At 34.6% G+C, this 27,544-nt stretch overlaps 1 non-coding gene across 1 annotated transcript; it reads right to left on the bottom strand.

The window, feature by feature from the left end:
• Window positions 1-15,074: 15,074 nt before the first annotated feature.
• LOC127088465 (small nucleolar RNA R71) lies at window positions 15,075-15,181 on the bottom strand. Its single transcript, XR_007790299.1, has one exon. It is a non-coding gene; the product is annotated as a small nucleolar RNA R71 (small nucleolar RNA).
• Window positions 15,182-27,544: the final 12,363 nt, after the last annotated feature.

Below are 27,544 nucleotides of genomic sequence, written 5' to 3'. Positions count from 1 at the left end.
TGAATGGGAGTTATCTACGTAAGTTATCTCGTGTTCGAGACTTGATTTGTCACCTCCATCAACTTTAGTAGTTATGTTAGATTTCAAAGAAGTCATTCTGCTCTTCTGGAATATCTATGGAGCCACTAGTAATAAGGCTAAAAGTCACATGATTGAACTCATTAGAAAACATTCTGTAAGGTTTCAAATTGTTATGTAAATACAAATACAAGAGAAAAGAAAAATGTCATCCTAATGATCCCTAGCAACTGCATCAGATGAACTGGCCAAGGGAGTGTACTTCCTTCGGATGCGCCGAATCTCTGACTCAAAAGTTTTCTACATCTAAGCCTTCTCAAGGACGAGTTGATCAACAATATTCTTCCAAGCACCAGAAGGATGAGGCATACTAGTGGAAATAAATCCCCTGGCTCTCTCTGTCTCTTCACTGCATGCTCTTCTAGAACCTTAATAAGTGCATCCTTGTCCTTCGACTCAAACTGCAATTCTACATGCTTTCGGTTCAAAGCATGAAATCTCTCTTCCCATAAGTCTCTCTCTTGCTTCATCTTGGAAAGTGCATCTTCCAACTCCTCTATATCATGGTTAGGGAGAGTTGATGACTCAGGCATAACTACAGATATAGGTCTCTCGCAAGCGTACGACATCTTGAACTCCAAAGCTCTCTTTTTCACCCAAATAGTGTAAGCTTCCAAAGCTACACAGTTGCATGAACCAAGATCGACTCTTCTCTTCCTATGAACATTGTGACAAGCACACACCATTCTACTCTTCAAATGTTGGGGATCTTTACTCTTTTGATAGAATAGACCTTCTAACTGAATGTTATCAGGTTTATCTCTCAAGGGGAACCCAAGCTGACGAAGGGCCAAAGAAGGGTTGCAATTGATTCCTCCTTGTGTACCAATAAGAGGCACAAGTGATACCAAACAATATCATTATTAGTGAGAGACATAAGTCTCTGGAACCACCGTAGACATTGTTGGTTCTCCAAGAAAGCAGGCGTATGAGGCAAGTGCGAAATAAACCATTTGTACAAAAGAGGACTACAACACACAATGGTTCCACCACCCTTAGAATTCCTCAAATGCAAAGAGAAATACATATCACCCAACAAATTTGAAACAAGATTACCAATCCAGAATATTATAATGGCGTTAACATCAACGAAATTGTGAATGTTAGGGAACAAAGCTAGACCATAGATGAGCAATACAAAGATTGCATGCCAAACACAATCCAAGATTTCTGAGAATGAGATATACAAAATTTGGGGGAAAATGGATCAAAGTAATGACCTAATTCAAACATATGACTTAAGTTGATGACATGTTCAAGAGTTCCAAGATACTCCTTCCCATAAATTTTTTATTACATATTTTTTATATTATTTAAAATATATTAAATACTAATAAATGTATATGGTACTACATATTATTCAAATTCAATGTATTTAAAAATTATTATTTTTCTATATTATTCAATATTATCAAACCGATGACTCTACTTGATCATTAATTCGTTGATCGAATTATTATATCATTGGTCGATCCGCATAACAAAACTAAATAATTCGGTTGAATAAACAGATTTGTATCACAAAAATATATAATTATTATTTCGCTCGAATCCAATGATTCGATCTATAAAAAAATCAAGATATTTTTAAAAAAAAATTAAAATTTCAAAATATCATAATTTCACAAGTTCATTCTTTAAGTTAAAATTCTAAACATAGTAATCACACACAACAAAATAGTTTAAAAAAAATACAAACAAAATTTGAAAAAAGTTTAATTGCAATATAAAATGAATAACAAAATAAATGCAGTGTTTAGTAAATTTAATTCTAAGGATGAAAAGTTATTGCAAATAAGTTTTGAACAAAGCCTATTTATAATTATATATTTTTTTTTATAAAAATGATCAAAACGACATCGTTTTGTTAGAGGAAAAATAAGAAAGCATTTAATATGTCGGTTTTCTAAAATCTTAAGTTCACTTGTTTTTATCGATTTTGGTTGGTTTTCACCAATTCCCATTGGTTCAATAACTTACCCAATCTATCAATCACTTTATTCGGTTTTTAAAACACTGATAATTATGATAAAAAAAATTTTAAAAAAAATCGGACCGAACCAAACGGTCGAACCGAGAACCAGAGGGGTCATTGGTCTAGTCTGATTGTTGGATCAGATAAGTTATTGAACAAGTGTGAATTGCCAAAACTGGTGAATATCAAAGAATCGACAGTTTTATAAAATCGGCAGGTTAAATGCTTGTTTTTTTTCTCAAACAAAATGACGCCGTCTTAATAATATTTTTTAAAATGCAATTAATATATATATATATATATATATATATATATATATATATATATATATATATATATATATATATATATATATATATATATATATATATATATATATACTTTGTTCAGAACTTATTTGGAACAACTTTCCTACCTCAAAATTAAATTTATTAGAAAAGTTATTTTTTATTCATTTTATGTTGTAATTAGAGTGTGCTTAAAATTTATTTGGATTTATATTTTGTACTATTTTATTGTGTGTGATGACTTTTTTTACAACTTGAATTAAAAAAAAATGAACTAGTAAAATCATGATATTTTAAAATTTTAAAATTTTGTAGGTGCCGTGATCTTTTTAGAGATCAAGTCATCTAGTTACTCGATTTAATAACTATATATTTTTGTTATAGATACCAATTTATTCAACCGAGTTATTCAGGTTTATCTGGTTTAATCGTGTAGTCCGATTAGTGACCCAATGGTTCGACCAGTAAACCAATGACCTAGTACACTTACTGGTTTGATAACCGATCTAATTTTTAAAACATTGTAAAAATGAGTAATAAATTACCATATTAACATTAAGTCTTTTTGACGATAAAGCCTTATCAACTCATAATATTTGTTAATTTATTAAGGAGTAACTAAGTTTATCTAGATTATGTATTTTTTAGACGAACCTTATTGTTACTCTATTGGATCAAATGTCTGTTTGAGATCTATTAAGTACTACCTTATTATTATTATTATTATTATTATTATTATTATTATTACTATTATTATTATTATTATTATTAAATTTAAATTATTCTTGAGTTTAATGCTTTTTGTCATTTACGAGCATACAAATCGATTTAGATATGTAGGGATTTATGATTGTTAGTCTACTTATCTGATCTAAGACAATTTATTCGACTTTGTAATTAACTTAGGATAAGTAATTAGAAGTTGTTGTTTTTGAATTAAAGCACTTAGAACACCTAATTTAAATTTGAATTGGCATAAACTTAGAACACCTAATTTAAATTTGAATTGGCGTAAAGAATTACGGAGTTATCGTATAAATTAGTGAGTTGCACACCAAAGAATTGGATGTGGTGGTCTTGTTAGTGAGTTGAAACTCATTAAATACATAGTTCATCAACAAGTAAAAATAAGGGGATTCAATAATAAAGACATAATCACCTTTCTTATCTTGAATTTTATTCTTTAAGTTTTCTCGTTCTTTTTTTAGAACCAGATAAAATCAAACCCCCTCATTGTTACTATTTTAATTCGCATATAATTACCTTGTTAAACTACAATCCTCGTGGAGACGATCTTTTTAATAATTACTTCGACACTATCGCTACACACAACTACAAAATATACCTATCGTAATATGTTTTTACGTCGATTGATCAATCAACCGAAGTAATATATCGTATTTAGGCGCCTGCAGTTTTTTGTATTTTATTAAAAGATAATTTCGAATTCCATAATAATAATCGTGGGGATATGTTAAGGCTTACAAATTTCGAATTCCAGGACCAACATTTTTCTATTTTTTTCTATACAACAAATGACATGTCTATTAATTTCTATATTGAAATTAAAACAAAATATAATTTCACCACACTTTTATCTAGAAACCGTGGTTATATGTGACTTAAAATTAATATAGTTCATTACGGTTTGTATTATTAACCATAGTGATACTTGTTTCTTTACAATGAAAACATACCAGATTTAGTTTATCTCTTCCGAACACATGTGCCCTAGCAAAGAACAGACGAAAGCGATAGCGACACAGATTTCCAAACTTCTTCTTCTTACCTCTCATTCATTTCTTGTTCAAAATTCTTGTTCTTACGATGTATCAACGTGAGTCTACAAGAAGGGTGTTTATTGGTCACAACCTCTTCTTCAATTTATGGTAATTTATCTATTTCTTCATCTTTATTACCCTTCATGTTGAGTTTTAGGTTTGGGTGTTGTTAAATGTTATATTGTTGTGATTGAATCATATTCCTATGTTATGTGTGTATGAACCTCTAGTATGTAAGAGTGTACATGGGCATGCAACATATTAATATGTGTGAAAGTTGTGTGAATGTTAGTATGTTGTGTGTAGAATTAGTGTTCCATTTGTATTGTTGTGATTGAGTGATATTGATATTATTTTTGTGTTATTGGAATGTAATATATTGTTTTGGTTCAATGATATGAAAATGAATATTTTTTTATAAATTATTGTGTTCATATGTTATTACATGATTCTACAAGCTTTTGATATAAATTTCAGAATTTATTATGGATCGTAGTTGGATGAAAGATGATAGATCATGTCCCATTTATGAGATATGTGCTATCGAATTCCTTGAATACATAGAACAAAAATCTTCCCAACAATAATGAACTTTTTTATTGTCCATGTGTTGTATGCCAGAATATCGAAAAAATTCTTAAGAAAGAAATATTCTATCACCTTTGTTGTGACAAAGTTTTACAAAATTATACAATATGGACGTGGCATGATGAAGTGGATATAAATCAAAATACGATGCCAGAAATACATGAAGTTGATAAAGATATGGATTATCGATTAGAAGATATGTCCATATTTATGATACTTTATGTAGTGATAAGGACACCCCTTTCTATAAGGGGTGCATAAGTTTTACAAGATTTTCTAAAGTGTTAAAATTATTTAATCTGAAGGCAAAAAGTGGGTGGACGGATAAAAGTTTTACGGAATTTCTTAAGTTGCTGAAACAAATGCTACCAGAAGATAACAATTTGTCAAATCATTGTTATGAGGACAAGAAGATATTGTGTCCAATGAGTTTGGATTATATCAAAATACATGCAAGCCATAATGATTTAATATTATATAGGAAAGACTATGCAAATTTTGATCAATGTCTAGAATATGGTTAGTTGCGCTACAAGGTGAAGGAAAACAATGGTGATGACTATGAAAATGTTATCAAGAAGTGTCCTCCTGCTAAAGTGTTATGTTACCAATAATTCTAAGGCTTAAGAGACTTTTTGCTAATTCAGATGATGCAAAGAATATTAGATGGCATGCGGATGAAAGAAAATATAATGGAAACATTTGCCATGTAACTGATTCTTTGTAATGGAAGAAAATTGTTTCGTTGTTTCTGAATTTTGGCCTTGAGCCAAGAAACTATGGTGGAGATGGGTATACGACAACTATTGGCTCTAGAAGAAAGAGGAAAAAAAACTTATTCTCCTCTGGCATGTCACACCCAATCTAAAAAGAAAAATAAAATCCTATGTGAGTGTTTGCATGACATCAAAGTTCCTTAAGGTTACTCATCAAACATCAAGAAACTCGTATCAATGAAATATCTCAAGTTAATTGGCTTAAAATGTCTTGATTGTCATGTCTTGATGGAACAACTTCTATTAGTGACTATTTGTTGCATCCTACCAAAATATGTAAGAGTAACTATAACCAGATTTTGCTTATTATTCAATGCTATATCTAATAAAGTTCTTGATTTTAAGAAATTAGATGAATTAGAAGACGAGACTGTAATAATCTTGTGTCAATTGGAGATGTATTTCCCTCCATAATTTTTTGATATTATGGTTCACTTAAGTGTTTATCTAGTCATAGAAATCAGATATTATGGTCCAATTTATCTAAGGTGGATGTATCTAATAGAGCAATACATGAAGATATTTAAAGGATATATGAAGAATCATCATTGATCATAAGCATCGATATTTGAAAGGTACATCATAGAAGAAGTTGTTCAATTTTGTTCAAACCATTTGTTGGAATAAGAGTCTATAAAAATTCCAAAGGCTCGTCATGCTGATAGGTATGGAGGTAGAGGTACTCAAGGTTTAAATGTTATTTCAATGCCTCAAGATATAGTTCTTCAAGCACATTTGTATGCATTGAATAATGTTCAAGAAATTAAACCTTACTTATCTACTCACAAAAGAGTTATCAAGGAAAAATAACCTCGAATGAGTGACAAGTGGTTGTTGAAGGTGCATAACAGTAACTTCATAAGTTGGTTTAGTGAAAGGATTTATAATGATGATAGTGCATCCAATACAATTAAATGGTTGACATACTTACCAAAATTTAATGTAGTAACTTGGATTGCATTCAACATTAGTAATTTTTCCTTTATTACAAAATCAAAAGATGATCGTAGTACAATGCAAAATAATAGGGTTATGGTTGAGGTCGAATCCATGTATTTCTCTAGTTTGAAAAATAAGAATCCTATATTGGCGTCTAGAGCATACTTTGGGGTCATTGAGGAGATTTGGGAGATTGATTATGTTTTATCCAAAGTTCCTTTATTTAAATGCAAGTGGGTTGGCAATAAAATTGATGTACAAACTGATGAATTAGAATTCACACGGGTTGACCTTGGTAAGAAAACTTATATGATGAAACCATTCATCATGGCTACCCAAGAAAAACAAGTATTATATTTGACTGACCCTTCTGATAAAATATGGTTAAGTGTTCTTCAAGGAAAACACTTTCCTCATAGTGGTGAAAATCATAATTTTAGTTTTGATATTCCTTTCATTCCTTCTTATGCAACACAAGTGCCTACTTCATATGAAGAAGTTGATAGAGATAGTGTGCATGCTATTCGTAATGATCATGAAGAAGGCCTATGGGAAAATTAATAAGTAAATATTTTTTATTGTTTATTTATAATATATTGTAGGGTTAAGTATGTTTTTGGTCCTCATAAATATTACAATTTGTACGTTTAGTCCCTCAAAAAATTTCCTTCAAAGAACGATCCGTCTAATATTTTTCGTCCACACTTTTAGTCCCTCAAAAAATTTCCTTCAAAGAACGGTCCTCATAATATTTTTCGTCCACACTTTTAGTCCCTCCTGTCAATGTCCATTAACAGAAGTTGATATGGCACACCACATGAAAGTTTTTCGGCGACTGAACGGACACATGGCAGTGCCAACATGACAAAGATGTTGACATGGCATGTCATATGGCTAAAGTCAACACTATCCTTGAACCCATAAAAATTCGTAGTTAATTAATAGCTAAAATCATAGCTAATTTGTAGCAAATTTAAAAACCAGAAAATGCATCAAATTTTGTTTCAAGCACAACACAGTACTTTCTTATCTTTAAATTGCATTATGTGTTGATTTATTAAATTCAAAATTTCTAAAGCATTTGTTTTCAAAAGACAGATTCTACTTACTTTAATTTTGTTGCTACTTACTTTGATAATTTTGTGTAGTTTTAAAGACCAGCTTCAACATTACGTTAGAGTTCATGTTGTTGAGGAGGATATGGCTTGAACTTCTGAGACAAGATATTGTGAAGAAATAAAGAAAACAAATCCTGGAGGTGTTGCAGAGGTGTTTACAATATGAAGGAAGTAGACATGTTGTTGAGTCTATTTTTGAGTTTGTCAATAATACACGTGATATGTCTCTCTCTCATGTTTTCAAGTGGTGTACAAATTTTTGTTCTCTGCTATTCATTTTTAATTTTTGCGGTCCTAATTTTGGTTGCAGGAACTGCTATGGTACTTGTTGGTGTTTTCTTATATTCAAGGGCAAAGAGGATTAAGCCAAAAACAAATACAACATAATAACTTTTAGGAACTGCTATTACACTTATTGAATTATTTGTTAGTGAGTTGTTTTCTTTTCTTTTTTTTTTGCTTTTTTTTTAGTTTTATCTCTTAATGCTTGTGTGATAGAATCGTTTGGTTTTTTACTGTGGCAGTTTATGTATGTTTATAGAAATATATGATGTGGAATCTTGCTTAAGATAAAACAAAATATGGAAATTACTTGTTTGCCTACGGTTTGTGACATTTTTTTTTTTACTTTTGTAGCTGATTTGATAATTTTGATCTTCCGCTTGGCTTTTAATTTAGTTTTGAGTAAACCATTTAAAGAAGTATTATTGAATCAATTATCATTCCAGCAAGCTTAATTTACAAGCTATTTTAGTTAATTATTTGTTGAAAACGACTTAGAGTTATTTTTGAAGTTGTACTTAATTGCTAATATAAGTGCTTATATCATGTCACAATTCTAAACAAGCTCTTATAAAATGTTAATTGTTTTAAAAGATGTGTAATTTCCTAAATGACCACTCCATTACTTGCTTTCTAATGAAAGAGGAACAATGTTGTCTTGGTAACAGTTTGTATTACTAATAGAATGGTGTGTTTAAATTAGTTAGGGATTATCTAGGAATTAGCTATAGGTTAGCTATCACTTTTGGGTTTAGGTATGATGTTAATATAAAAAATTTAAAATAGAAATAATTGACACGTGGCATCCATGTCAGTATTTTTTTGCCACGTTAGCATTGTCACATATATGCCACATCATCAAAAATTCTACATGACATGCCATGTAAGTGTAAGACCCCAATTTTGACCCTAAGATCCCTCATACTATCTCATCATATGCATTGGCATTGGGATCACACCTTGACATCCTCCTTACTCCTCATTCATTGGTTTTACATTGGAGAGATCACCAAGCATATTTGATTGTATCATACTTTGTTTTTCATTATTTACTAACCAAAATACCAAAAATATGTCAATGTATAGTTTAACTCTTTTGTAGGTAGTGTGTGTGCTCATCTATGCCCCATCAAGCTCATATCTAAGGTTTAAGACCCTTAATGCAAGGAGTTCAATCAAGAAATGGTTCACATTGGTTTTAGGCATCATATATGGATCCCCATGGTTTTCACGTATCATTTTGATCAAGAATTCATCAAGAGTTTGAAGCTTGTTTGCCTTGGAAACCCTAATTCCTTTAGGTATCTTGTGTGACTTCCTCAACAAGTTTCTTCAGTATGTGATTAAATATTTCAAGGGATACTTAATATTACATCATCATATACATATATGATCCTCCATGAGTCCCAAAAGTCAATAGAATGTCAAGCTAGAAAGATGGTTCATGATGGTTGACCAGAGAAAGCAAACTGGTCAAAATTGGGGTTCCCTAAACCCTATCTCCTACAATATTTGTCATATGAAAATGATTCCAAGAGAAACATTACTAAAAATGACATTCCAAATAACTTTCATGTTGAAGTCAAGATCTAGTTTTTCTTGGAAAGTCATTTTTTTATGGTGAAAGATTATAGGTCATTTTGTCTGAACCCTAGTTTGGAGGTCAACTTCCCAAGATCATAACTTGCTCAATTCTTATGATATGAAAGCCATTCAAATTCCATTATCAATTTAAATATATCAACTTAAACGTTTAATTTTGTAGGAAGTTAAAATTCAACTTCCAAATGCATGTGCCAAGAGGAAACATTATAGGTCATTTTGGGCAAATACCATTGAACAATTGATTTTCCTCAACTTCTAAAATGTATAAATCCTTCATGCCAAATCCAAATGAGGTCAAATTTGTGACCAAATTTAAGAGGCTTGAAATATCTATAATGTTTATGAAGGAATGTTTTTCATTTGAAGTCCATAGAAAAAGTTATTCAAGGTGGAAGAAATGAACATTTAACTTGGGACTTAGAAAACTTTAAAATATGTTTGATTTCCCAAACTTCCACCTCAAAATTCATCACGATCCAAGATTCAAATGAAAAATTTTCAACATTAAAGTTGTTCCCCTTGATCTCACCTTTCCAAAAAGTTCAAGATCACCTCATTTGGTTAAAGAATGAAGGACTTGCACATGGGTGCAATGTGAGGTACCATTTGGATGATTTTCACTTCCATATTTCAAACACAAATGCATGACCACATGACATGATTTCAGCATGATTATCACTCATTTTTGGACTTGAATACATCACTTGATGGATCTATTACACGCCCATGAAAGCATGCAACATGAATTACTAAATTTGGCAATTTTTGGAAATGTGTGGAAATGAATCTCTTTGGCTATAAATACAACCCTCATTGCTCAGAATTAAGGACCTCATGCCAAGCTTTGAACCTGCAATCCAAACCCTCACCATTAAAGGATAATCTTGAAGGTTTTCTTGAAAATCGAGCTTCAAATCTCATTCTGTTTGGAGATTGAAACTGCAAGAGTCCAGGCCATTTCTTGATCCTAATCACTTCCTACAAGCTTCTGAAACAAAGTCAAGCACAATTAGAATCAAGATCAAGCCAGGTTGAAGCTCCCTCGAAGGTAATTTTTCAGAGTTTTCATCTCTTCGATTCTCCCTCAATTCTTCACTACTCTTTGTGATTTTTGGTTGGCTGAAGTCCTACCAATGTAGGCAAGAAGATTGAGTTGTTTTGAGGTCAAATCCAAGCAACTCAGGTTATGATCCTCAAAATTGAAATCCATGTATCTTTTTATATACTTGGAATTGGAGAAAATTGAGGCCAGATTCGAGCTCCTGAGCATTTTTTCTTTGAATCCATGTCCTTTTTTATTTATTTTAGCGATGGTTGATGGTGGACCAGTTCGGTGAGGTCCACCGGAGAAGAAGACTGGAGCCCTAGCTCCAGTGGTGTGTTGTCACGCCTCTCAGCCATCAGATATTGTTTAAACGTTTTAATCTCAACCTTTGATTTTGATTACCACTCCTGCAGCGCGTTTGACTTGGTCTTTTCTGGACTAAACATGTGTGGCCATCAGATCTGCCACCTCAACTAATGAGGGAGATTTGATGGGCCCTGATTTTTCATATTTTCTTATTTTTCATTTAATTTTGTTATTTTGTTTAATTCATATTAATTTCATTTTTAATCCAAAAAATATGGGACTTTCATCAAAAATCTGTAAATATTTTCCTCTTTCATTTTATGAATTAAAATTATTTTTTGGATTAATTTTGATATTTTTCATTAATTAATTGTTTTTGTGCATATTTTAAATTGTTTAAAAATACTTCTAACTTTTCAAAAATCATGAATTTTTTTGTCTAAGGTCCTTTGACCTTGTTTGACCTAGGATAAATCTCTTGGCCATTTATTTGGTGTTTTGAAGAGGTTTTAGGATTTGACCAAACTAAATTTAATTAAAATGGATTTTTAATTTGATTTTTAATTGATTAATTGTATATAAATTATGTTGAGCCATTTTTATTGACTTGTGATGTTTGACTATGTGTTTGGGCCTTGGTCAAGGTTGATTTAACTTTTCATCTCCCAAAATGAATGAATGATTTTAATTTGATAAAATTCCTCCCATGACCAATTTGTGTTTCTCTCATCTCCCCTCTGTAGCGGTAAATTCATGACCATCAAGCTATGGATGAGCTAGACGTCAATAAAACCAGAGTCGCCAGCACGCTTTTATTGTTTCCAAGGGAAAAGGGGAAAAGTACGAACAAAACCCAAAAGATTAAAAGTTTTCAAATCAAAACTAATAAGATGTCAGAGATTACAGATAAGGGGATTGGTTACATAGAGGGAAAGTGTTAGCACCCAAAGTGTCCTAGGTACTCCTAGGGAACCCTTTCTTGTGTGCATATGTATTTTTGTACAAATGATATTTGCAATAAATAGAATGGGGGGATGAGAAAAGAATTCATTAATTATATTTTTGTGTTTGACGAGACCTTCAGACTTCTGCCTACGTACCAACATGAAAATGAGGGATCAAAACCTCGTAGTTCGTGGTATCAATTTCAAAATAAGTGCATTGCTTTTAACAAAAATTTAAGTTTAAGAAAGGCACGAAAGGCCTAAAAGGTTTGAATTAATGTTAGTTCTTTTTGGCTTTTGAAATTTTAAGTCAAGTATAGTTAAGTTTATTTACAAGTTTGACTAAGAAAAGGAGTTTGAAAACGCAATGGCATAAGGCCAAAGTTTCTATTTGCAATATGGTCAAAGTTTAGAAAACATATACAATCAAAGAAGATTTTTTAAAAGGAGGGAGAGATTTTGAAATTAAAGAAGTGGGGAGGAGATGAAGAGACTAATCCCACACACAAATTTAAAAGTTGAGATTTGAAAAGATCTAACCAATGAGCTGCAATCCAATAGACAAGAATGTCATATAAAAACCCAAATTTCTCTTGGACTTTAGAATCAAGAAATAAACAATACACAAATAGCAAGTTAAGAGAAATGCATTAAATAAAGATAACCAAATCCAAGCTTAGCAACTTTATGATCTTCTTCAAAAATGCCCATGTAGCAGATGACTTCAAGGATGACATAAGTCACAGGTTCAAAATAACAGCTTTACAATGATCATGTTGTAGATGAACTCAAATGGATCTTCAATATTGTATCAGATGAAAGTTCACTTCACAAGCACTTGGTTTCATGAAAGTTGGCATTGGCGAAGTCCTTTGCATAGGGAGTGTTGCCTAAATTCTAGGTCCAATAGTCTCAGATCAAACCAACAGTCCACACAAAATGTTTTTTAGAGTTTTTGTTCTTATTATATACATTAAGGTCAAAAGATGATAACATGAAATAATATCACATTTTTGGACTCGATTTAATTAAATTATATTATTATTTGTTTCGATTTATTTCATTTTATTCGATATTACTTAGTATTTTTCCTTCTATTTATCTCAGGTAATTTATTTGAAGCAAAAGTGAAAAAAGGAAGAAAAGGGGTGCAAAAAGATAATGAAAAGCAAAATCCACAAAAGCCCAACCCACAATTACAAGCCAGGAGCGCTGAACCTGTGACGACCGCCACACAAGGTGTGACGAGCGTCACGCCTTACTACCTTGTGTTACGAGCGTAACACATGGTGTGACGCCCGTAACACCCCTCTCCTATATTTTAGGCTCCAGAAGCGCAACAGAGGCACGTTGAAGCCTATTGTTACGCTTGACCCTTGGAACGTGAAGACCATTTTACGGAAAGGACTTTTGGAAACCGTTACAAAGTATACTAATATAAATAGTTGCTCTTAGCTAACCCTGAGGCTCTCCGTCTCTTTCCGCCGTGCAAACATATTTTACAGCATCACTTTTCTACAGCTTTCTACTTTATTTGCAATTTTTATTTTCTTTTCCAGTCAATCTTTTAAGCACTAAATTAATTTTTCACACAATAGTTTCTACAGCAGAAACTATTGTGTATCTTTTACTAGATCTAACCTTACGTTAGATCCTAGAATTTTATTCCTTCGCTTTTATTTTCCTGTCCGATTGAAGAATTCAAGAACAAATCCAACCGGTCTGTGGTGCAGTGTTCAAGATTGCTATTAATTATTCAGGTTCTTTAATTTATTGTTCTAATTTATATATACCCTGCATTACTGTTTATTTATATTGTTTGCCTGATATGGTTTTATTTAAACCGGATAATTGTTTAGATGTGTTTAGCATGTCCGGCTAAGTATTTTAGATATCGGTATGTAAAGTAAGCGGAATGAAGGAATCAAAACTAAGTTGGTTTAATTTCATTTAAAAATAAAGTCACTCTTTTTATGGCCTCAATTTACAGGGTTAATCCCAAAGTTTTTGTACGAGAGTAAAAGACATAAAAAAGTTAAAAGCAATAGAGCGAAAGTTTGAGTTTTTAACTGGACAGTGTAAATTGGACATTAATTCTAAATCAGGGCGAAAGCAATTTTTAGAGTTAATTAAATTCTAATCTTTTTCAAAAAGTATTTTTAAAGGTTAAATGTGAGGACGAGAGTTAAACATTTAAGTTTAATTATATAATCTAAGTCAACAGAGCGAGAGTTTGAGACGAGGGTGTTTAAACGGTTAGTATTTTAATAAAAAGGGTTTCTATAGATTCTATTGTTTTCAAAAAGTGATTTTGGACTTAACTAATAAGTGACAGCTACGTTAATATAAAGTCATGGTCTATTCAACAGAGCGAGAGTTTGAGAAAAGGCTTTTAATCAATAGTGTCTACTGAAAAGATTTATTTTAAAACCAAGAAACCAACGAAGATTTGATTCCCTAATTACGACGAACTACATACCGATATCCGCTTAATTGATATTTAATTTAGATCTAGTTTTAGTTTAACTTTTTCCCCGAACAATCAAAGTATCATCCACCTTAGCTTTACGAAGTAACCTTAGAAAACGGTATATCGATTCATAAGTCCCTGTGGGATCGATATCTTTTAAAACTACGCGATAGAACTGTGCACTTGCAGTTAGTACCCCAAATCGACTCATAAAGTCGCGATCAAGTTTTTGGCGCCATTGCCGGGGACTTGTATTTAGTCGATATCGTAACTCTTCTGTTACGCCGTAGAGACTAAGGCAATTTTATTTTTATTTCTTCTTCTTTCGTTGATTTGTATGCCACACACTCGCTCACAAGGCGAGCCGTTTTACTTACGAATCAACGACATTGAACTATATCTCTGAGTGTTACGACGAATTCAGGAATATCGTACTGTAAACAATCTCCCTCCTATCGAAGTGCCCGACCTCAAAAATCTTCTTCCTTCACCGATACCCGAGATGGCAGAACCAGCTCGTGCTCTTCGAGATTACGCCGCTCCATCGCAAGATGAGCCGCATTCGAGTATTGCTCCACCCGCAATCGAAGCAAACAACTTTGAACTTAAGCCTTCGCTGCTACAGGCAGTGCAACATAATCAATTCTCTGTAAATCCTACCGAGGATCCAAACCTTCATTTATCCGTATTTGTCCAATACGCTGATACTGTTAAAGCTAATGGTGTCACTTCAGAGGCAATTCGACTTCGTCTTTTTCCTTTCTCGTTAAGAGATAAAGCTAGAAGATGGCTTCAGTCTCTTCCTTCCAACTCAGTCACAACATGGAATGAGTTGAAGAAAGTCTTTCTTGCCCGATATTTTCCTCCAAGCAAAACAGCTATGTTGAGAGCCCAGATAAATGGATTTAAACAGAAAGATAACGAGTCTCTTTTCGAAGCATGGGAAAGATACAAAGACATGATGAGACTTTGTCCACACCATGGTTTAGAGGACTGGTTAGTAATTCATACCTTCTATAATGGTCTCTTGTACAACACAAGATTAACAATAGACGCCGCCGCATGTGGTGCGCTTATGGATAAACCTTATGCCGATGCTTATCAACTTATCGAGAGCATGGCCCAAAACCATTACCAGTGGGGAAGCGACCGAACAATGGTAGAGAAACCTCAAACGAAAAGTGGCATGTACGAGATAAGTAGCCTTGATCATGTTAATGCAAAAGTGGAGGCTCTTGCCCAGAAAATTGAAAGTTTGAATGTATCACCTCCAGCCACCGTGGTTGCCGCAACTCAGAATTGCGAAGTCTGTGGAATCCAAGGTCACACTCCTGCAGATTGTCAACTCCTAACAGGAATCCAAGCAGAGCAAGTGAATTATGCTCAAGGAAATCCCTACTCGCATACCTATAACTCTAACTGGAAGAACCATCCTAATTTTTCATATAAGAGTAATAATGCTTTATACGCACCGGGACAAGCTCCCAATCAAGCCCCAGCTATACCTCCGGGATATCAAAAGCCGATCCCATCTACACCTAACAATAACGTTCCTAGGAAATCCAACTTGGAAATCATGATGGAGAACTTCATAGCTTCTCAACAACAAACCAATAAAGATTTCTTAAACCAGAATGTACACACTAGCGAACAAATTAAACAACTAGCAAGTAAAGTAGATGCCCTGGCTACCCATAACAAAATGCTGGAAACACAAATCTCACAAGTAGCTCAACAACAAGCGCCTACTGCTGCCCCAACTGGTACATTTCCTGGACAGCCCTAACCTAACCCGAAAAGCCACGCTCATGCGATCATATTAAGAAGTGGAACGGAAGTAGAAGGACCGTCTGATCCAAGGATGGAAAACCAAAACTCTAAAAAGTCAATTGAGGAAGAAAGTAAACCTAAGGAAAAGGAAGAGAGTAATAAGGAAACCGTAGAAAAGAAAGAACCTTATGTACCTCCACCACCTTATAAACCACCTATCCCTTACCCTCAAAGGCTTATTAAAACCAAAGATGCGGGCCAATTTAAAAAATTTGTTGACTTACAGAAACAATTAAACGTCACAATTCCGTTTACAGAAGCTATTACGCAGATGCCCTCATATGCTAAGTTCTTAAAAGAAATTCTTTCTAATAAAAGGAAACTTGAAGATAGCGAAACCGTTACACTCACTGCTGAATGTAGCGCCATAATCCAGAATATGCCTCCAAAACTTAAGGATCCTGGTAGTTTCTCTATACCCTGTCACATAGCAAAATTTTTCATAGACAAAGCCTTATGCGATTTAGGAGCCGGTATCAGTGTTATGCCTTTATCCATATGCAAGAAACTGGAAATGGGAGAATTAGGACCAACTAAAATGTCTGTATAATTAGCAGATCGTTTTGTTAGATATCCTGTAGGAATTCTTGAAAACGTTCCCGTGCGCATAAGTCAATTCTACATTCCAACTGATTTTATAATTATGGACATTAGAGAAGATGAAGTTACACCCATTATATTGGGAAGACCATTCTTAGCAACCGCCGGTGCTATCATAGACGTAAAACAAGGACGACTCACTTTCGAAGTAGGAGAAGAGAAAATTGAGTTCATTCTCTCCTAATTTTTGAAAGCACCTGCAATAGAAGACACATGTTACTTCATGGATATCATCGATGAATGCATAAAAGAAACAGAGTTAGAAAATGACAAATTGTCTGAATATCGTGTAGAAGACAAACTTAACCAATGTTTAGCAATAACACCGGATCCTACGCAATGCCTTAAGAAACCAACCCTCGACCTGAAAACACTTCCCAAAAATCTGAGATATGAATTCCTAGACTTAGAACTTGAACGGCCAGTAATAGTTAATGCAGACCTAGGAAAACTCGAAACCGAAAAACTCCTACATATCTTAAGAAAATATCCAACCGCACTAGGATACAACATCACCGATCTTAAAGGGATAAGTCCTTCTATTTGTATGCATCGCATCATGCTAGAAGAAGACTGTAAAACCTCTAGGGAACATCAGAGGAGACTAAACCCGATCCTGAGTGAGGTAGTGAAAAAGGAAGTAACAAAGTTATTAGAGGCAGGTATCATATATCCTATATCTGATAGCAAATGGGTTAGTCCTGTACACGTAGTACCAAAGAAAGGAGGTATAACAGTTATTGAAAATGAAAAAGGAGAAACTATAACCAAACGAATCGAATCGGGATGGAGAATATGCATTGACTATAGGAAACTAAAAAAAGCAACCCGAAAAGATCATTTCCCTTTACCATTCATAGACCAGATGTTAGAACGATTAGCAAAACATTCTCATTTCTGCTATCTAGACAGTTATTCAGGCTTCTTTCAAATACCAATTCACCCTGATGACCAAGAAAAGACAACATTCACATGTCCTTTTGGTACCTTCGCTTATCGACGAATGTCGTTCGGCTTGTGTAATGCTCCCGCAACCTTCCAAAGGTGCATGATGACAATATTCGCCGATTTTCTCGAAAATATCATGGAAGTATTTATGGACGATTTTTCCGTATACGGACAAAGCTTTGAAGAATGTCTTGAAAACCTAGAAAGAGTTCTAGAGCGATGTGTAAAAGTAAACCTAGTACTTAATTGGGAAAAATGTCACTTTATGGTACAAGAAGGAATTGTTTTAGGACACATCATATCAAATAGAGGAATTGAAATAGACAAAGCCAAAATAGAAGTAATCGAAAACCTTCAACCTCCGAAAACTGTGAGAGAAGTACGAAGCTTCTTAGGACACGCCGGTTTTTATCGACGATTCATTAAAGATTTCTCTAAAATAACTAAACCTTTGACCGGATTATTAATGAAAGATGTTGAATTCATCTTTGACAATAAATGTTTAGAAGCATTTCGAACACTTAAACAAGCATTGATCTCCGCGCCAATAATGCAGACCCCGGATTGGAATGAACCATTCGAAATAATGTGTGACGCAAGTGATTACGCCGTGGGCGCTGTTTTAGGACAACGAAAGGATAAAAAGCTTCACGTCATATATTACGCAAGTAGAACTCTAGATGAAGCACAAATGAATTACGCCACAACCGAGAAAGAACTCTTAGCAGTAGTATTTGCACTAGATAAATTTCGTTCTTACTTGGTCGGAGCTAAAATAATCGTTTACACTGGCCACGCCGCCATTAAGTACCTCTTAACAAAAAAGGATGCTAAACCTAGACTCCTAAGGTGGATCTTGTTGCTACAAGAATTCGATTTGGAAATCAAAGATAAGAAAGGAACTGAAAACGTAGTAGCAGATCACCTCTCTAGACTCGAAAACCTGGAACCGGAAAGAACTTCGATCAACGATGATTTCTCGTACGATAAACTTATAGCTACTTTGGAAGAAAATAGAATTGATGAACAGGTAGAGACCACCTTAGCTATATGTGTTACACCATGGTACGCTGACTTCGTCAATTATTTAGCTGCCGGAATAGTTCCACCTAATTTATCTTACCAACAAAAGAAACGATTCTTCCATGACATAAAACATTATTACTGGGATGACCCTTTACTTTTCAAAAGAGGCCCCGATGGTATTTTCTGTCGGTGTATACCTGAAGAAGAGATAGAAAATATAATCCAACACTGTCACTCCGCTCCTTATGGTGGACATGCAAGTACATCCAAGACCTGCTCCAAAATCCTACAAGCCGGTCTTTATTGGCCAAACATATGGAAGGATGTGCATGCGGCTATCAAGAAATGTGATAGATGTCAACGCACAGGAAACATATCTAGACGTGACGAGATGCCACAAAAGGGCATTTTGGAAGTAGAGATTTTCGACGTGTGGGGGATAGATTTCATGGGACCTTTTCCACCTTCTTTCGGTAACAAGTACATACTCGTAGCGGTTGACTACGTATCAAAATGGATTGAAGCTATAGCCTTTCCAACAAACGACACACGAGTAGTAACTAGACTCTTTAAGAATATAATATTTCCAAGAAATGGGGTCCCAAGAATAGTAGTCAGTGATGGCGGATCACATTTCATATCTAAGATACTCGAAAAACTACTGTTTAAGTATGGTGTAAGACATAGAGTAGCAACACCTTACCATCCTCAAACTAGTGGACAAGTGGAAGTGTCTAACAGAGAAATTAAACAAATATTAGAAAAAACAGTCGCCACCTCAAGGAAAGACTGCTCATTGAAGCTATCCGAAGCTTTATGGGCATATCGAACCGCTTACAAAACTCCCATAGGGACAACCCCATTTAAGCTTATTTATGGAAAATCTTGCCACCTCCCGGTAGAATTAGAACATAAGGCCTACTGGGCTATTAAAAATCTAAATTTAAACTATAAGGCCGCTGGTGAAAAGCAAATTCTTGACATAAACGAATTAGAGGAACTTCGACAAGACGCCTACGAAAATGCCAGAATCTACAAAGAAAGAACGAAAAAATGGCATGATAAACGTATATCCAAAAAAATCTTCAAACAAGGCGATATAGTCCTTTTGTTCAACTCTAGACTTAAGTTATTCCCAGGAAAACTACGTTCTAGATGGTCAGGCCCTTTCCAAATCACCAATGTCTTTCCAAGTGGAGCTGTGGAAATTAAAGGCAAATCTATGGAACCATTTATCGTAAACGGGCAGCGGCTAAAACATTATCATCATGCAGAGAACAATGAAGATTTGCAAGTCCTGCACTTAGACGTAATGCCTTCAGAAGTTATAGATTATATTTTATAGTTTTTATGTCGAGCTTGCGACATTAAACAAAGCGCTTCGTGGGAGACAACCCACAAATATTTTTATTCTTATTTTTTTTCTTCTTTAATTATTCTTCTAAATTTTATTTAGTATTCATTCTTAATTTATTTTAACTTATAAAATTTTTATTCTTTTCTTCTTTCGGCATTTGGCCAAATCCTAACTAAAACCCTTGTTTTTCTTTTCTCTAGCTAACACTAACCTGATGGGACAAATTGATCGTATGGGTATCAAATTCAGAGGGAAAGCTCAGAAACAAAAGTTTGAGGAACTAGCAGAGAGAGAGATGCTACCTAGTTTGTATGCTGATGATTGGGCAATGACTGCCCTTGGACTAAGAGAGAGTGTCTTGTATTTGCTGAGTCAAATAGGGTGGGAAACCACTCCTATCCGAAGACAATTTGTCACTTACCGGAGTCTGACTCTAGAATTCCTTAGTTCTCTGATCTATCTACCCAGCCATGGAAAAGGAATAAGCAGAGGTTTCATTCAGTTCAGAATGCTCAACATGGAGTATCAATTTAACATTCAAGATTTTACCAACCTTTTAGGTTTCCCTACCTCTTTTGATACATTCACAGTGAGCCAAGAAGACCTTTTTGAATATAGAGAACTTGAACATTTTTGGGGAAGCTTGACTGAAAATGACGACCCCGAGGAACATGAGTTTCTCTCTGGAAACATACATAACCCGGCCTTTCGTTATTTCCATAGGATCCTGGCCCACACCCTTTTTGGGAAGAAGTCAAATATTACTACAGTATCACGTGATGAACTCTTCATCGTGTTTTGTGCCTCCCAAAACCGTCCTGTGAATGGTGCCACTTTTATGTTGGCGAACTTTGACCGCCTTATCCAAGATGAACGAGCACCAATTCAAATAGGCGGATTGATAACCATGATTGGTAATGCTATCGGATTACGTCAACCTATGCTTGACCTAAGCCCTTTCTGTGGCATTGCGACTATGAGTATACCTTTCCTCTTCAACATTATGTTTATAGCAAACCTCGGGCCTGAAAAGTTCGAACTAATAATTAACAACCAAGTTCTTTGCCTATTCACCTTGCCTAGTCCGAGGACTAGTGTTCATAACCGCAATAATTGGCTCTACAACCTGAACGGAATACCATCTCTTGCTAGATCTACTAAATCCATCCAGGACTATGAGATTTGTGACGACCAGATCCCTTATGCTGAGTCTGACCCTCAGACACCATCTGGTTATTATGATATTGACCCTCCTCCTCAACCTATCCCGACCGAAGAGTCAGCAATACCTGATCCTAGACATCATATGCCCGGAGATAATTATAACACCATCATTCAAGCCTTGATGTCAGAACAAGACGCCCTCAGAGAAGAGTTAGCTAACATGGGACAAGAATTTTTGGGATACATGAGCAGTATGACAAATCAATTCCACGAGTTGCTAAATCGTGTTAACTCCGTTGCTCCTCCAGCCAGAGATCATGCAAGTGGCTAGAAGTTGTTTTTCTTAGTTACTTAATTTTAGTTTAGGCTATTTATTAATTTTGTTTCGAATTATTTTTAATATTAGTATTTGTTTCTCTTTCGCATGTTTGCTTTTGTTTTCCAATGTTACATTATGATTATTTTATGAAGCTATTGCGTTATTGGTTTATTCTATTTTGATCTATGCAATTTCTATTACAAATAATGATATCCACTATATGCTAATAATTACTATGCCCGTTGAAGAAATACACATATTATGGTAGTAAAATAGCATGCAAGACAATTTAAAAGCATTACAATAGCAAAATAAAATAAACATAAGCAAAACAAAATAACAAAAATAAAATATAATAATAAAAACAGAGTATGAAGAACCCACGCAAATGACCGTTACAAGCTGACTGTGTGACGAGCGTCACACACGCCATCACGGTCGGCACACCAAGTGCCTGTGACGCCCGTCACACCCCTGTCACGAGCGTAACACCTTCACACTAGGTGAACGTTAGTAACCATTGGAGACACGACCGTTACACTACCCACTTTTTACCTTCCCCATTCATTCACCCATTTACTCACATTTACCCACATTTATTTATTTTTCACCCACTCCCTTTCCAACTTCCATTTTTTTTCCTATAAATACCCACCATACTTTTCTTCATACACCACAAAACCATTCTATAAAATACATTTCATTTTCTTACCTTCTACTTTCAACCCACTTATCAGTATGACGGGAAACCAAGAATTCGGAAATATCATCTTCCGATCCGAAGATGAAAATTATCAAAGGGAGCAGTTCGAGCGTTTCCAACAGCGAGGTGTCCTATCTACCAGGTATCCTGATTTAAATTGGTTACAAGAATTAGGATTACTTCAAGGAATCCAATGGATGCTCCGCCTTGCTGATTTAACCTTTCTATGCACTCATAATCAACCTACCTACCCATCCCTCACCTTAGAATTTTTAAGTTCTTATTCGTACAACACTCCCACCGGTGAAGACGAGTACTTAACCGGTACCGCAACCTTCCGCATGTTCAACACCGAATACTCACTATCCCAGGATCAGCTGAGTGCCATGCTATAGTTCCCTGTAGGAGATCGAGTCCACCCAAGAATCCCTCCGAACTCCCAGTGGCAAATAAACGCCTTCGACCTCTTTAGGAAAATATCCGGAGTAGAAACCGATAATTGGGATGCACTACTTGCTTCCCATATACATAACCCAACCATCCGGTACTTTATCCGCATCCTGCAAAACACAGTTTTTGGAAGACCGAACAACAGCAAAGTCAACGCCAAGGAATTATTCTTCCTCCACTGTGTCTTTGAAATGGATACAAAGGTAAACGCTACTTCTTTCTTATTTCATCATATCCGCACCCTATGTGCTAGAGGCCGCCAACCTTTTGTCATTGGATGATTAATAACCACAATAGCACTTGGCTTAAATCTAGGGGACCGACTTCAAAATTTACAAGCTCTCCCACCCCTATTTATGGATATAAGCTATTGTCGGTCCAGCCGCCTAATTAAAAACAGGGTAGGCGGAAGGTATTATCTTATGGTGAGTAACCACGAAGTCCCAAGCCTTGTTTTACCAAACATCGCCCTCACCGATGTCACCAACCCCAACCGCTTCATCTACGACCTTAATGCTCCCGAAGCTACCGAGCCTTCACACGCAAACCCGACTACAAACGAGTTTGAAGAAATGGAGCAAGGCGATCAGGTTCCTGCACAACAATCAGTCCCGCTCAACCCTTCCGATAACGCAGCTGGTCCATCCTCACGACGTCGTCGACGAAGAAGGCCAGCAACCAATGATGACATCATGGATGCTATCGACGGTATGCAAGCGCAGAATCTCGAAGTGATGCAAATGATGCGCCAGATGCAACAACAACAGGAAGCAAGAAATGCCATAACCGACCAGCGGTTCACTGAGTTGCTCAGCAGGTTTGACGACTTAGAAGTACGTCAACGATCACCAGGTCCAAGAACAAGAGGCGGCAGGCAACATTGATTTTAATTTCTTTTTTCTTTTTTTCTATTTCTTTTGTTTTCTTTGAAACATTGGGGACAATGTTTCATTTAAGTGTGGGGGGGAAAACCTTGTTCTTTCAACCTTCCCTTTTCAAGTATGTTATTTTCCCTTTCATTGTTATTTCCCTTCCTTATTATATATATAAAAAAAATTTAGTTATTATAATATATATTTATTTTAAGTTAAGTCCCTAGTGTGAAAATTTTCCATTATCTATTCCCCTCAATTTTCTTGAGCCATAACAAAAATTTAACACAATCAATAAATATAAAGGTTGCTTATTTTATCAAACTTGAGTGAAATCAAGACAAATTAATTACCATACCAACGCTCTAAACAAACCTCAACATGTTAGATCAGAAAAGTACCTATTATACAAATCCCTTGAACTTTTAGTTTTATAGTAACCCCGAGTAGTTTATACAAGAAGTCAGCACCATCTTAATAGCAAACTACGTGGAGGGCCGATGAATATAAGTGAATGATTCCCAAAATTACAAAAAAATACATATATCAGGAAATGCACTAATTAAGTTAGGTGATCCTTACCAGATCATTTAATCTAAAGGTTGCAGATTATACAAAAGCATGATACGAAAGATCCGTTATGAGTTGGTTCAGCAGGTATCTGGTGCTGAACTTGGTAGGGCGGACTACAGTCTGATCCCCCGCAATTTGTAATGGACTAAATAACAAAGTTATCCAACTTATGTACCAGAGCTTCAAGCTAAAAAGGGGATCAGAATCACTAACCGGTCACTCCATTATGTTTGCGAAACGATAAAGGGCTTAATGTAATTTCGCTAGAATGAAAACGGGTGAAATAAGAGTAAAGGAACTAGGCTAGTTATAATAGCATGACTCGAACTGGTTTGCAAAAGGTGAGGTTATCTGAGGTTGTAACGGTAGCTGTTGATGTCAAGATTAAGTCCAGTTTACTTCTAAACAAGGTTTACTTGCAACCTAATACGAATTGATGTGTGTTTTGAAATTTCATCTGACTAAATTTTTAAACGATTTCTATACTGTATCTTGCTTGAGGACAAACAAAGGTCTAAGTATGGGGGAGTTTGATAACATGAAAGAATATCACATTTTTGGACTCGATTTAATTAAATTATATTATTATTTGTTTCGATTTATTTCATTTTATTCGATATTACTTGGTATTTTTCCTTCTATTTATCTCAGGTAATTTATTTGAAGCAAAAGTGAAAAAAGGAAGAAAAGGGGTGCAAAAAGATAATGAAAAGCAAAATCCACAAAAGCCCAGCCCACAATTACAAGCCAGGAGCGCTGAACCTGTGACGACCGCCACACAAGGTGTGACGAGCGTCACGCCTTACTACCTTGTGTTACGAGCGTAACACATGGTGTGACGCCCGTAACACCCCTCTCCTATATTTTAGGCTCTAGAAGCGCAACAGAGGCACGTTGAAGCCTATTGTTACGCTTGACCCTTGGAACGTGAAGAGCATTTTACGGAAAGGACTTTTGGAAATCGTTACAAAGTATACTAATATAAATAGTTGCTCTTAGCCAACCCTGAGGCTCTCCGTCTCTTTCCGCCGTGCAAACATATTTTACAGCATCACTTTTCTATAACTTTCTACTTTATTTGCAATTTTTATTTTCTTTTCCAGTCAATCTTTTAAGCACTAAATTAATTTTTCACACAATAGTTTCTACACCGGAAACTATTGTGTATCTTTTACTAGATCTAACCTTACGTTAGATCCTAGAATTTTATTCCTTCGCTTTTATTTTCCTGTCCGATTGAAGAATTCAAGAACAAATCCAACCGGTCTGTGGTGGAGTGTTCAAGATTGCTATTAATTATTCAGGTTCTTTAATTTATTGTTCTAATTTATATATGCTCTGCATTACTGTTTATTTATATTGTTTGCCTGATATGGTTTTATTTAAACCGGATAATTGTTTAGACGTGTTTAGCATGTCCGGCTAAGTATTTTAGATATCGGTATGTAAAGTAAGCGGAATGAAGGAATCAAAACTAAGTTGGTTTAATTTCATTTAAAAATAAAGTCACTCTTTTTATGACCTCAATTTACAGGGTTAATCCCAAAGTTTTTGTACGAGAGTAAAAGACATAAAGAAGTTAAAAGCAATAGAGCGAAAGTTTGAGTTTTTAACTGGACAGTGTAAATTGGACATTAATTCTAAATCAGGGCGAAAGCAATTTTTAGAGTTAATTAAATTCTAATCTTTTTCAAAAAGTATTTTTAAAGGTTAAATGTGAGGACGAGAGTTAAACATTTAAGTTTAATTATATAATCTAAGTCAACAAAGCGAGAGTTTGAGACGAGGGTGTTTAAACGGTTAGTATTTTAATAAAAAGAGTTTCTATAGATTCTATTGTTTTCAAAAAGTGATTTTGGACTTAACTAATAAGTGACAGCTACGTTAATATAAAGTCATGGTCTATTCAACAGAGCGAGAGTTTGAGAAAAGGCTTTTAATCAATAGTGTCTACTGAAAAGTTTTATTTTAAAACCAAGAAACCAACGAAGATTTGATTCCCTAATTACGACGAACTACATACCGATATCCTCTTAATTGATATTTAATTTAGATCTAGTTTTAGTTTTACTTTTCCCTCGAACAATCAAAGTATCATCCGCCTTAGCTTTACGAAGTAACCTTAGAAAACGGTATGTCGATTCATAAGTCCCTGTGGGATCGATATCTTTTAAAACTACGCGATAGAACTGTACACTTGCAGTTAGTACCCCAAATCGACTCATAAAGTCGCGATCAAAAGACCACACAAACAAACAAGTATATACAATCACAATATATCACAAAATATGGCCCAAGTGGGCAAAGTAAAAATGACTTTAAAATAAACAACTTGAATGGTATGAATAATGGCAAATGAATAAAGCTTAAAAATTAAAGTGCATTAAAAGTAAATGACTTAAAATTAAATGTTAGCTGTTAGTTGATTAGAAGTTAGTATTGGTTTTGCTTTGTTTTTTGTTTAAGTCATTCTTTGGAGAACACTCAACCCACTTATCACAAGCATGGATCCTTGAACCAAGACATCTTCCAAAGGAAGGAAAAAAGACCAAGTTTCCACAAAATACCATAAAAGAGGGGAGACTTACAATCTCACTAACTAAAATGCTATACCTTTTGTGTCAAAATTTAGCGCTATGTTAAGCAATCGTAATTGGACTTATGTAGAAGTCACAATTATTTGAGGTCGGGCAATATAATTTTGATGTTAATATATGTTAGAGACATAGTATAATGGACTATGCTCATGAAACATACCACACACAAAAAGAGTATGCAAAGTGAAGGACCTAATCTCATCCATACTTATGTTGATTTTGCAATCAACTAGCCTTAGGATATAGATATATCATAGGTCCATGACATGAATGCATAAAGAAGGGGAATGAGATGAAGAGGGGGGAATGGATTTAACACAAATTGGTCAAAGGAGGACTTTTACCAAATTAAGATGATTCATTCATTTTGGGAGATGGAATGTACATTCCATCAATCCCCTAAATTCAATGATCTTAACCTAGCAAAGTCAAATCAACCTTGACCAAGGCCCAACAACACAAGTCAAACTTACAAAGTCAAATAAAATGGCTCTACACAATTTATTTGGCATTTAAACAATTAAAAATAATAAAAATATGCATTAAATTAAATTATGGTTGGTCAATTTCCTAAAACCTCATCAAACACCAAAGAAATGACCATGAGATTTATCATAGGTCAAGCAAGGTCAAAGGACCCTGGAGAATTTTTTTTAGAATTTTTGGAAACTTAAAAGTATTTTTAAACAATTACAAATATCCACAAAATCAATTAAATCATGAAAAATATTAATAATGATCCCAAAAATAATTTTAATTCAGAACATGAAGAGGATTTTATTTTTAAAAATTTGGTGAAACTCTCATATTTTTTGGATCAATATTAAATTTAATATGAATTAATGAAAATAAAACAAATAAAATGAAAATCAATTAATCAAAAAAAATGTGGACCACTTGATCTCCCTCAT

The sequence above is a fragment of the Lathyrus oleraceus genome, chromosome 5 (genome assembly GCF_024323335.1).
Source record: "Lathyrus oleraceus cultivar Zhongwan6 chromosome 5, CAAS_Psat_ZW6_1.0, whole genome shotgun sequence".
Taxonomy (NCBI): domain Eukaryota; kingdom Viridiplantae; phylum Streptophyta; class Magnoliopsida; order Fabales; family Fabaceae; genus Lathyrus; species Lathyrus oleraceus.
The sequence above is the reverse complement of the archived record's forward strand: the minus strand, read 5'-3'. Positions and strand labels throughout refer to the sequence as shown.